This window comes from Protopterus annectens, chromosome 7.part0, assembly GCF_019279795.1.
Source record: "Protopterus annectens isolate FY-2018-M chromosome 7.part0, PAN1.0, whole genome shotgun sequence".
In the NCBI taxonomy this organism is placed as follows: domain Eukaryota; kingdom Metazoa; phylum Chordata; order Ceratodontiformes; family Protopteridae; genus Protopterus; species Protopterus annectens.
Window position 1 is genome coordinate 1599680067 of NC_056739.1, and position 10390 is coordinate 1599690456.

Below are 10390 nucleotides of genomic sequence, written 5' to 3' on the forward strand. Positions count from 1 at the left end.
AATCCACAGCACAACAGCACAAAGATACACCAAATAAATAGCCTGCTCCACAAACAACCAACAGGAAAATCATAAAATGAAGCAGAATAAAAAAAATGTTTAAACCTTTATTAGAATGTAGTTCTGTAATCTTATGTGACTCATAACATTTTCTGAGTGATTTATATGCATTCTTTAGGGACCAAGCCAACATGGTTGACCTCATTTTGGTAACTTTAGATGTTCACTCATTATTTACAAAAATACCTAATGGAAGTGGAATAACTATGTTACAACAATATTTGGTTAAGCATAGTGTGTGTGTTGTCTTTTGGCTTTTCCCGGTTAGGGGTTGCCACAGCAGAACTCCGGTCCGCTAATGATTGGTAGTTGACCTTTATGTGCCGAGTTACCAGCCCTGATGCACAACCTTCAACAAAGGTACGCCCATCCACACATGTCTCCACGCAGAAGATGCTCTAGCTGAAAATTGAACAGGACAGCGTCTGACTGTGAGGCGACAATGCTACCGCAACACCACGGATAATAAATTTATTATGTCTCCTCATGGAGACAATTTTGCAAAATAAGGTATTTATGCTTGAAAAGGACATCTATTTACATGTGGATGGCATAGCTATGAGCACATCCTGTGCAAATAGCTATGCCAACCTGGTGATGGCCACTTGGGACCAAGGGGCCATAATGGAAGGACCATACAGGGAACAAGTATGCTTCTGCTGATGGATTGTAGATGACCTTTTTTTAACATGGCGAGGCACAGAAGAAGAGTTGGAGGCTTTTAATTTCTATATTAATGGTACATACAAGAAGTTTTGGCCTATTCTAGCAGTTAATGAAAAGATACTAGAAATCGTTGGTAATAATCCGAGTTTTACGTATAAAAATATGAAATCCCTGAAAAGGTTATGTTATTCAGTGGGCAGGAATACTCAGTGAAATACTGAGTTTGGAATGGGTACTAGTCCCTGTAATAGGTTCAATTTTTGTGAATACATAAACCCAACAGGACAGGTCTATCATCCAGACTTTGATAGGACATTCACATTTAATGTTGGAGCCACTTGTGACACTACAAATGTCATCTATTTAGCCCACTGCATAAGCTGTGGCTCATTCTGTGTGGGCAAGACTGATCGCAGACTATGTGATAGGCTAAAGGAATATACATATAATATCAGTACCAGAACCACCACTAATGCCTTAGCTAAACACGTTACTCATAATAGTTATGGAAAAAACTAGACTGGATGGGAGATACGGAGATATTAAAAATAGAACAGAAAGAAATGAAACCGATTGGATTATTAAATTAAGAGCTGACAGTGGCAGTGGTTTGAAAGACAAAGTCCTCATCAAACCCATATTGAAAGCTAGACCTCGGCATAGCTAACAGTTTCAATAGGATGTTAAAAAATGTGTGTATACTGGTGGGGTAGCTGGGTAACATCTGTTATAAAATGTTTTTATTTTTTATAGGTTGTTTATATGTAATTTACATATTGTACAGATACATATACTAAATAGGTAATGTGGTTATAGCTACATATTTTATTATATAGCCTGAATGTAACTAGTCTTGGTATATGTATTTAGTATTAGCTATTTTTGCAGTAGCAATGATGGTGTTCCTCTTAAATGTGCAACAAGCAATCAGGAAGGTAGTGCATTTGAATGTTAAGCACTGTATTTAAGGGATGAAGGTTTTTGACTAATGTTATCATCTGAAGAAGCAATATGTGTAACTGTGAAAGCGCTTACGTTTGGATTCCATTAAAGATGTTTTACTTTTATAACTGCTGCTCATTGTTTTATTCTGCTCCATTTTATGCTTTTCATGCTATGTACAAGATTTTTAAAAATATTTCATCTTAAAGCTTACAAAAAGCTAAACTCAACTGGATTAATATTTGACCTCTGTCTAGTGCAAGTAAAGAGATATTAACTGTTGTTTTTATGATATTAATTTATATAGATATAATTTGTACATTTTTCTAAATATCTCAACCACGTACAACAGACAGCACCCCATTCACCTCATATGAAAGCTCTCAGCCAGATGAATAAAATGCTGCTGACTGTATGTGTGTAACTTGAGAGGTTTCCGAGATATTGTAAGCTGTTTACAAAATATTACAAACATAACAGTTACTGTTTTTACTGTGATTTATAAAATTCAGTTTAGGACCTAGAACCTAAAGAATACTGCCACTATTAAAACAGTTTGTGCTGAAGAGTGTGCCATTTATACTTCTTTCATAACTACCATGACTCCAAAGATATGAGCATTTGTTTGAAAAGTGAGGACATAATTTGATTCTGTCAAAAGGCTTAGGCTCCACCCATTGGAAGTTATAGTGCAAACTTCCTGAGCTCCATTGGAGTGAATGAGTTATACAACACCAGCTTTTAATAGCTGGTATTGCCTTTGTGGTCATACCTGAGCACTGTAGTGCTCCATGTGTGGCCTAAACCATAGCAACTGCTTGCTACATTATAGCAAGTAGTCTGCTACAGTTCAAAAGAAAAAAATCTTTTTTTTTTTTTTTTTTTTAACTAAAACCGGAGCACTGTAGCACTCCATGCAGGCATGGTATAAACTTTAGCAACATTTGTAGTAGGTATTTTACTGTGGTTTAAAAATGAGAAATTGCTTTTTTTTTTTTTTTAACTATTGCATAAGTGCTGCAGCATTCCAAAGAAGGGTTGGGGGCAGGGATACAGAAACGGGACCCGAATGGCTTGATCGGGGCAGGAGGTGTCATGCATCTGGCCACCTGCTTGCTGTGCCTGTAGAAGGTACATCCATTTTTTTTTTTTGGTGCTGGAGGACAGCGTGTATAGCTCTAGCTATAATAAGCCAACCTCTTATCCACTGGCTTATTACAGTGAATGAAGTGTTTTTTTTTTTTTTCTTCACCTGAAGAGCTGAGGGATTTACTACTAGTTCATAGTACTGATGCAGGGTGCTGGTTGAATCAACTATGCTTCTGGCTGGTATGCCACACAGAAGAGTGCTGCTGGATGGTTAGACATAACAGAAATCACTCAGGACAAAAATATCCTCTTTACATTACAATTTCGTTTGGCAGAGTCATGAGTATTCAAGCTAAATGTGTCCAAAGGCAAGCACAGACCTCACAGCAGACATTCCAAGCTCCATCTCAGTCTCTGCGGTGAACAAAGCTTATGGTTGAATCATGGCTCAAAGTAAGTACTAGATCTGAGATGTACACTATTTAGGGCAAAGGATGTAGAACATTCCTCACATCTGCATTACAGGCCATGAAATTCACCAGCACTGACCTCCAGAAGCTGATCCATTATATACAGCTTGAAGCTTCACAGCAGAACTGTGAGTGCCTTCAGCCTTTAGGCAGATCCAAATGTCTCACTTGAAATGCCATAACTAAGGGAACACACACCTATTGAGTGGAACACCTGTAACCCATTTTGTAGACTAAAATATGAACTTTCAAAAAGTATATGGGCCGATTCATGAAGGCTTGCACGGAGTCTGAGAGTAGAGTAAGACTCCATGCAGCCAACATGTCCAATGAGCGATCCAGGAACAGCCGGCAGGGGCGTGCAACAGAGCTCCTAAAACAGCTCTTACATGGACAGGGCTTGGATATGCAAATTACCTCAATTGCAGCCAAAAGCATGCAAATGAGGTAAATTTGCGATTCAGGAAACCCAAACCTGTCTGAGTAAGAGCAGTGTTATTTGCAGAAATGTACTCAGTTGACAACTGAGTACCATTCTGCAAATAGCAAAACACAGCCATGACAGCTCCAGATAAAGATTGCATCCAGTTGAGGAAGCATGCCAATGGCCAAATATACAGCCATTGGCAATGTTCCCTGATGCAATATGAAAATAAAAATAATAATTTTTTTCCCCAATCTCCAAGGTTTAAGCGTAGCGCAGCGCTGCGCAAATGTGCTGCACTCTAAAAACCAGTAAACAAAAAAATTAAAAGGCACAAATAGGGAATTTATAGGATATCATATCATACAATGCAAGTGAATGGCAGGCTGAAGACAACATGGCTACCGAGTAGAGGTTGCTAAGGGGGGAACCCAGTCTAAGAGATGTAACCAAGCATTAGTAGGCAATCCTATGCAAATGAGGTTAAGGATAGTGAATCCCAAGTCTACATAGCAAATGAGCACAGTCAGTGGAGTGTAAGACTAGGATTAGGGGAGTAACAGAGTAGGAGATAGATGACATCACGAGGGGGGTATGTATGAAAGAATGTAAGCTCATTGGAGCAGAGTGGCATGTGCCTGCTGTCAGTTACTCATCACTGAAAGAGGTGTGTCACCAGGTATCCTAGCTAAAGTCAAGAAATTGAAGGTGTATGCCGTGGATATCACCAAAGTTTCTTGTAAAAGTGCTTGCAATGTGTATGTGCGTGTGTGCGTACCTGTATATCCGAGTAAGACTGTGTGCGCGTGTTTAAGCAGGAGTAAGCATGTGTAAGGATGTTGAAAGCTGTGTAAGCGCATTTGTGCCTGTGTGCGTGTGTTTTAGCAGGAATTAGCAAGTGCTAGGCAGTGTAAGCCCATGTGCACGTGTTTAAGTAGGAATTAGCTAGTGTTAGTCCGGCTAAGCCTGTGTGCGCGCGTGTTAGTGCGTGTGAGCGTGTTTGCGCTTGTGTGCACGGCGCTGCCCCCCTAAGGAAACAGAAAGGGAAAAGGAAGCACAACAAAGAGTAGGTAGTTAACCAGGGAGAATCAGCAGAGCTAGCAGGTGGAAACAATCAGAATGAGGCAATTACACAGGCAGTAAACCAGCCCAGCCCAGCCCAGCACTTAAACTCTGCAAACAGCTTTTCACCATTTATTCCTCAGAGACACTGCAGCACTGCAGTAAGCTAAGAGAAGTGAATAATGAAAAGGCTTAACTGAGAGAAAGAAATGTTAGGGGCTGCCATTGCTGTCATAAGGCGACATATGCAACATGCTGAGGGTGGTGACAATGTGAATGCTGCCGAGCAACCCCCAGTGAGGAGACGGAGAAGAGTGTACAGGCCCAGGGTAACCTACCAGGGGCTACATGAGCTGGAGATAGTGGAGCACTATAGAGTGGACAGAGACCTCATGCAGCAAATTGTTGAGCTGTGTAGGCCACGCCTCACACACAGAACCAACAGAGGGGAACCCATTCCAGTGGAAACCAAGGTATGTGTTGGCCTACGAATACTAGCAACAGGTACCTTCCAGAGACCAACTAGTGATATGATGGGAATATCACAGGCATCAGCAACCAGGGTACTGCACCAGTTACTGGATGCCATGTCAGCACATCAGTGATCATGTATATTTCCCCAATTCCCGTGAGGTATTGGCCAGCAATATGCATCTCTTCCAGCAAATAGCAGAATACCCTGAGGTAGTGGGTGCAATAGACTGCACACACATACACATCAAAGCATCAGCTGGTGAGTGGGGTAGGGCCTACATTAACCTCAAGGGCTTCCCCTCCATCAACTGCCAGGTCGTGTGTGATGCCCAGGGCATAACAATGAATGTGTGTGCTGGCTGCCCTGGAAGCTACCATGATTCCTATATCTGGCATCTGACGCAGCTGTACCAGACATCTGCCAATGGGGACATCCCTCATGGTCACCTAGTGGGGGATGCTGGATATGCACTGGAGCCGTGGCTGATGACACCCATCAGAAATGCACACACACCTGAACAGGAACGCCATAATGAGGCACATGCACAAACACGAAATGTAACTGAGCATGTGTTTGGGCTGCTCAAGTCATGGTTCCGGCGCCTGGACACATCTGGTGGAGCCTTGCAGTATTCACCAACTACATGTACCCAAATTGTCATTGTATGTGCTATGCTACATAATATGATGCTGCGAAAACAGCTGCAGCAGGATCAGCATAGGCCCGGGGCCAAACAGCCCCCCACCATTGCCAAGGCCATCACAGGCAGAGCGTGACTTGGAGGAACAACCTGAGCCTGCACCAGTAGGCAGAAGGAGGCATGCCCAGTATGCTTTGGCCTTGGCAAAGAGGCAACGCATAGCACATACACTGGCTCAGTAGGAACCCTGGAAATTATACCTCTCCCTGACCCGCACATACAGTAAAAGGGATGCCTAACTTGACACTACCTGTTTTCAAACATGTATAGGGAATGTACTATGTGCATCCGACATAGGCAGCCCTGCAGCACCACCTGAGGCATTATTGACTTGTGTTAAGCAATATAAAGCAATGCTAAACAGCTTTGCCACTACGTAGTATATGTAAACATAATCGTACACACTAACTGGCATAACTTTTGGCAATATTGAGCAATACTGGCCAACGTTCAGCAATGCTGAAAACTGGTCAAGTGTGGTCAAAGTTGGGCATAGTTGAGCAAAAGCAGGTAAACATGCACATATATGTTTTAGTGGACCTTAAGCAGTCTGGTCTGCCCAGTATGAAAAGTTAAAGCAGTGACAGGCCTCAAACCCAGGATACTGTACACTATAGTCACAGTACCGAACTACCAAACCATGACAGTATTTCACTGGTCTGACTGTAGGAAGACATGTTGATAAGTCTATGCAAAGTGTCTCATGGAAACCCCGCAGTCACAGCATAATTCATGTCAAGTTATGACACAAAGTTGAGCCCTGCAGTATAAATATAACTTGATTTCCAACACACATAGTACACATGTTAATATTGGGCATGTCCACACATGGTAACAAATGTACTGGACTCCAGACAGCAACATACTGAAAGGTCACACTGAGCATGCTCACACACTTGAATAAATGAGACAAATGTCAGGCAACAAAACACTGAAAGTGCAAACTGGGCATGCTCACACACTTAGGCCATGTCTGAGTGCAGCAGTGGGCCAGACATATCTGGCAGTTCACGTGTTAACCCAGGAACCTCTCACTAGCCAACAATCCTGCCTTGTGCACACAGTTATAAGACAACAGACACATATATAACATCTGGGAATCCTGTCATAATCAAATATGTACTACAGATATGGTTGTACATAGAAAGTGGGAAAGCAAAGAGGATAACAAATCTGCAGTCAGTATCATCAATAAATAATGTGCACACCAAACATTATCATAGGTACATAGGTTCATAGGTTGATACTAGGTATCAGCCCTAGGGCATTCAGAAGCCTAGATGGAGTGTGTATGGCTTTCACCACCCTGTGCCTCTGAATAGTAGGTCACAAAAGATAGCCGTCGTATGGTTAGTGTACTGTGCCTCTGTCTAGCAAGGACCCAGAAGAGATCCCAGGGGTAAACATATGATCACCCATTCACTTGTCAGGATTTCCCTTGAAGAGGGTCAGTGAGGGGCTCTGCCTAACTTGGACTGGGATGTCGTTCCAGAGTGAAGGGAGCTTCTGGGATATGAATCTGTCCCTCCAGCATGTCCTATTAATTCTGTGCTGAGGTTGAAGTCCCTGGAGCATGTAGCTGTAAGGGATTCTGATATCCTGAGGTGGAGCATGACCAACATGTGTGGGCTGGACATGGCTGTATACAGCAGGCACAGATCACATCTGGGTAGGCGTTAAGCAACTGAGTACAGCTGGTGTTTCTGTAGCTGGACTGTGTAGGGCATCTGTATGAGTCTCCTGTTCCACTTGGTGAGGTACCTTTGGGGTCATTACAGTTGCTGCAGGTGTCGGGTAAGGTACATCCCAAATGGGACACTGTACTCAAGTATGGGCATGATGAGTAGAGGTGCACAATGACCTCTCTGGATTTAGATATGTAACCTTTTGGGATAAGGTGGGCTATATAGAAGGTCTACCTAACCAACTTGCCAATGTGATTTTCAAAGGAGAGATGAGTATCTACTGTGGACCCCAAATCCCTAAGTACACCTTCTGTACGTAATGGATTACCACCTATGTGTTAAACTGTGTGCACTTTGTTATTCCCAAAGGGGTTGACTATGCATTTTATGTATTTAGCTTTAGGCTATGGCTCTGGCACCAGTTATCCAACTCTGTGAGACCCTGTTGGAGGATGCATGTGTCAGCTGGAGAGTCGATTATGGCACCCGGTCTGCAGTCATCTGCGAACCTAGTCAGCCATACTCCTCCTGTGTTAGCCTGTACCTCTGAGGAATATATACTGAACAAGACAGGTCCCAGAACTGAGCCTTGTGGGACGCCACATGTAACTGGTGTAGAGTCTGACATGGCACCTGCAATTCGGAACATGTGGGTGCTATCCGTGATCCAGTTTGCAATCCATCTTGTGACATATGTGTTGATATGTAAGTTGGTGATTGTATCTAAGATGCCCGAGTGTGGTATTGTGTCAAAGGCTTTTGGGAGGTCCAGGTAGGTTGTGTAGACTACCTTCCCTATGTCTATGGCCATGGTAACTGATTCAAAGAAGTCGGCATGTGCAAGAGGCAAGATTTGCCCTTAACAAAGGTGAATTGGGTAGGATCCAGTGTCTGGAGGTTGTCGACGTCTGTTAATGTGTTCCAGGATGATATGCTCCATAGCTTTGCAGACCAGGCTAGCCAGGCTTATAGGGTGATAGTGTCCCTTGTGGCGCCACCATTGTGGAGTGGGACCACTGTTGCTGTACGCCATTCCTTGGGTACATATCCTGTAGTAAGTCCGATATTGAACAGTGATGTTATGTGAGGGTTATGTTCTTCATGAAGCATGTGTAAGGCGCAGCCTGGGACACCGTCTGGACCCATTGATGCTGTGTTATTGCTTTGGAGAGGGCAGCTCTCACATGTTCATCTGTGATGTCAAGGAGGCTACACTCTGTTGGGAGGGACATTAGTACTTTTGGGGGATGGGGGTAGGAATATGCACTAAACCTGTCTGCCAGGATGTTGGCAATGTGTGTGGGTTCAGTGTATTTAGTTGTCATTATACACTAACTCAGAGCATATCTGGGAGTTGCCACCCAGGTTCGTGACATAACTAAAGAAGGCCTTGTGACTGGCTTTAGTGTCATGTGCAATTGTACTGCCGAAGCTGGCCTTAGATGATGTTATGACTGATTGTAGCTTCTTGCTAGTACTGATCAGAGATGCCTCCCCTTTGTGGGATACTGCTATATCATGTAGTAGCCTCCTCCTTTTGTTGCATAGCTTATTTATGGCCGGGATCCACCAGACAGGTCACCTGCCTTTAGAGGAGTGAGTCTTGGAGTCATGTGGGATAGCATGATCCATGCTTTCCTGTAGGTGTCCATACAATGGGTTTCTAAAGGATACTGTGATATGAGTCGTGGTTCCCACTGACCTGGGGGCTGTGAATGAAACCACCTCTGTTCTGAGAAGCATGACATTTGCTTTTGAGAAGTACCTCACCAAGATTACCTTGGCTGGGGGTGGGGACGGGATATGGATGTCCAGTGAGATAAATGTATGGTCTGACCTTACCAATGAGGGGTATACCTCTTGTGTGGAACATAGAGTCCCCATGTTGGTGATGACCAGGTCTAATATGTATACCCCTCATGTGGGGATGGTGACCACTTGTTCTATAGCATTTGAGTTGATATATATGAGGAACCATTGTGCGAGGGTGTTGGGGCTTGAACAGTACTCCAGTAAATGTTTGGCTACTTGAAGTCATCCAATATAATGGTGTTTGGAGAGACCTACATATTCTCCAGTGTTCTGCTCTCAGGAAAGCCAAGTGTGGTCCCTGGGTTTGGGAGTGTGGTCTGTAGCAGGCTACAACCTGAAAGGCAGTTTAGGCCACTGTTACTTACACATGGATGGTCCCCAATGATTTGTGCAGTGCTACTAACCTGGAGGTTTGTGTATCATTGACGTATATGGATACTCCCCCTCCTTTTGTGGTATTGCCTGGTTATTGTGGCCGAAAACCATGGTATGAAGTGTAACCTGGTAGTGCTGGGGTGCTGTCGGGAGACTCGAACCAGGTGTCTGTTACTGCACAGATACTGATATTTTCCATACTGAAGAGAGCCTTGAGTGGGTGCAGTTAGAGGTGTAGACTTCTGGCATTGAGCATTACCCTTAGTTTATTTTACCTTGTATCATCTATGGAGGGGTGTTTGTCATTTGAGCCTTGCCTAAAAAAGGCACTATGGGGGTGCCACGTGCCTTAGCCAGTATTCGAAAGCCCAGGGGTGTCAGGTGCAAACTGTCCCTAGTGAAGCAACATGGCATGATGAGCATGTCATCCCAGGCCGACAGACACTGGATCTCCTCTGAATGACACAAATACGTTAGCCGACTGTTAAACTTGATCATGTTGTCTTTATAGTGTGGCATCATTCTTGGTGAGGGTAAGATGCTATACAAGGTCAGGGTCATACCGGCCTGGGCTACATGATCATAGAGCTCCTCTATGTCTCTTTTCATGTAGTCCAGGGTGGAACATCT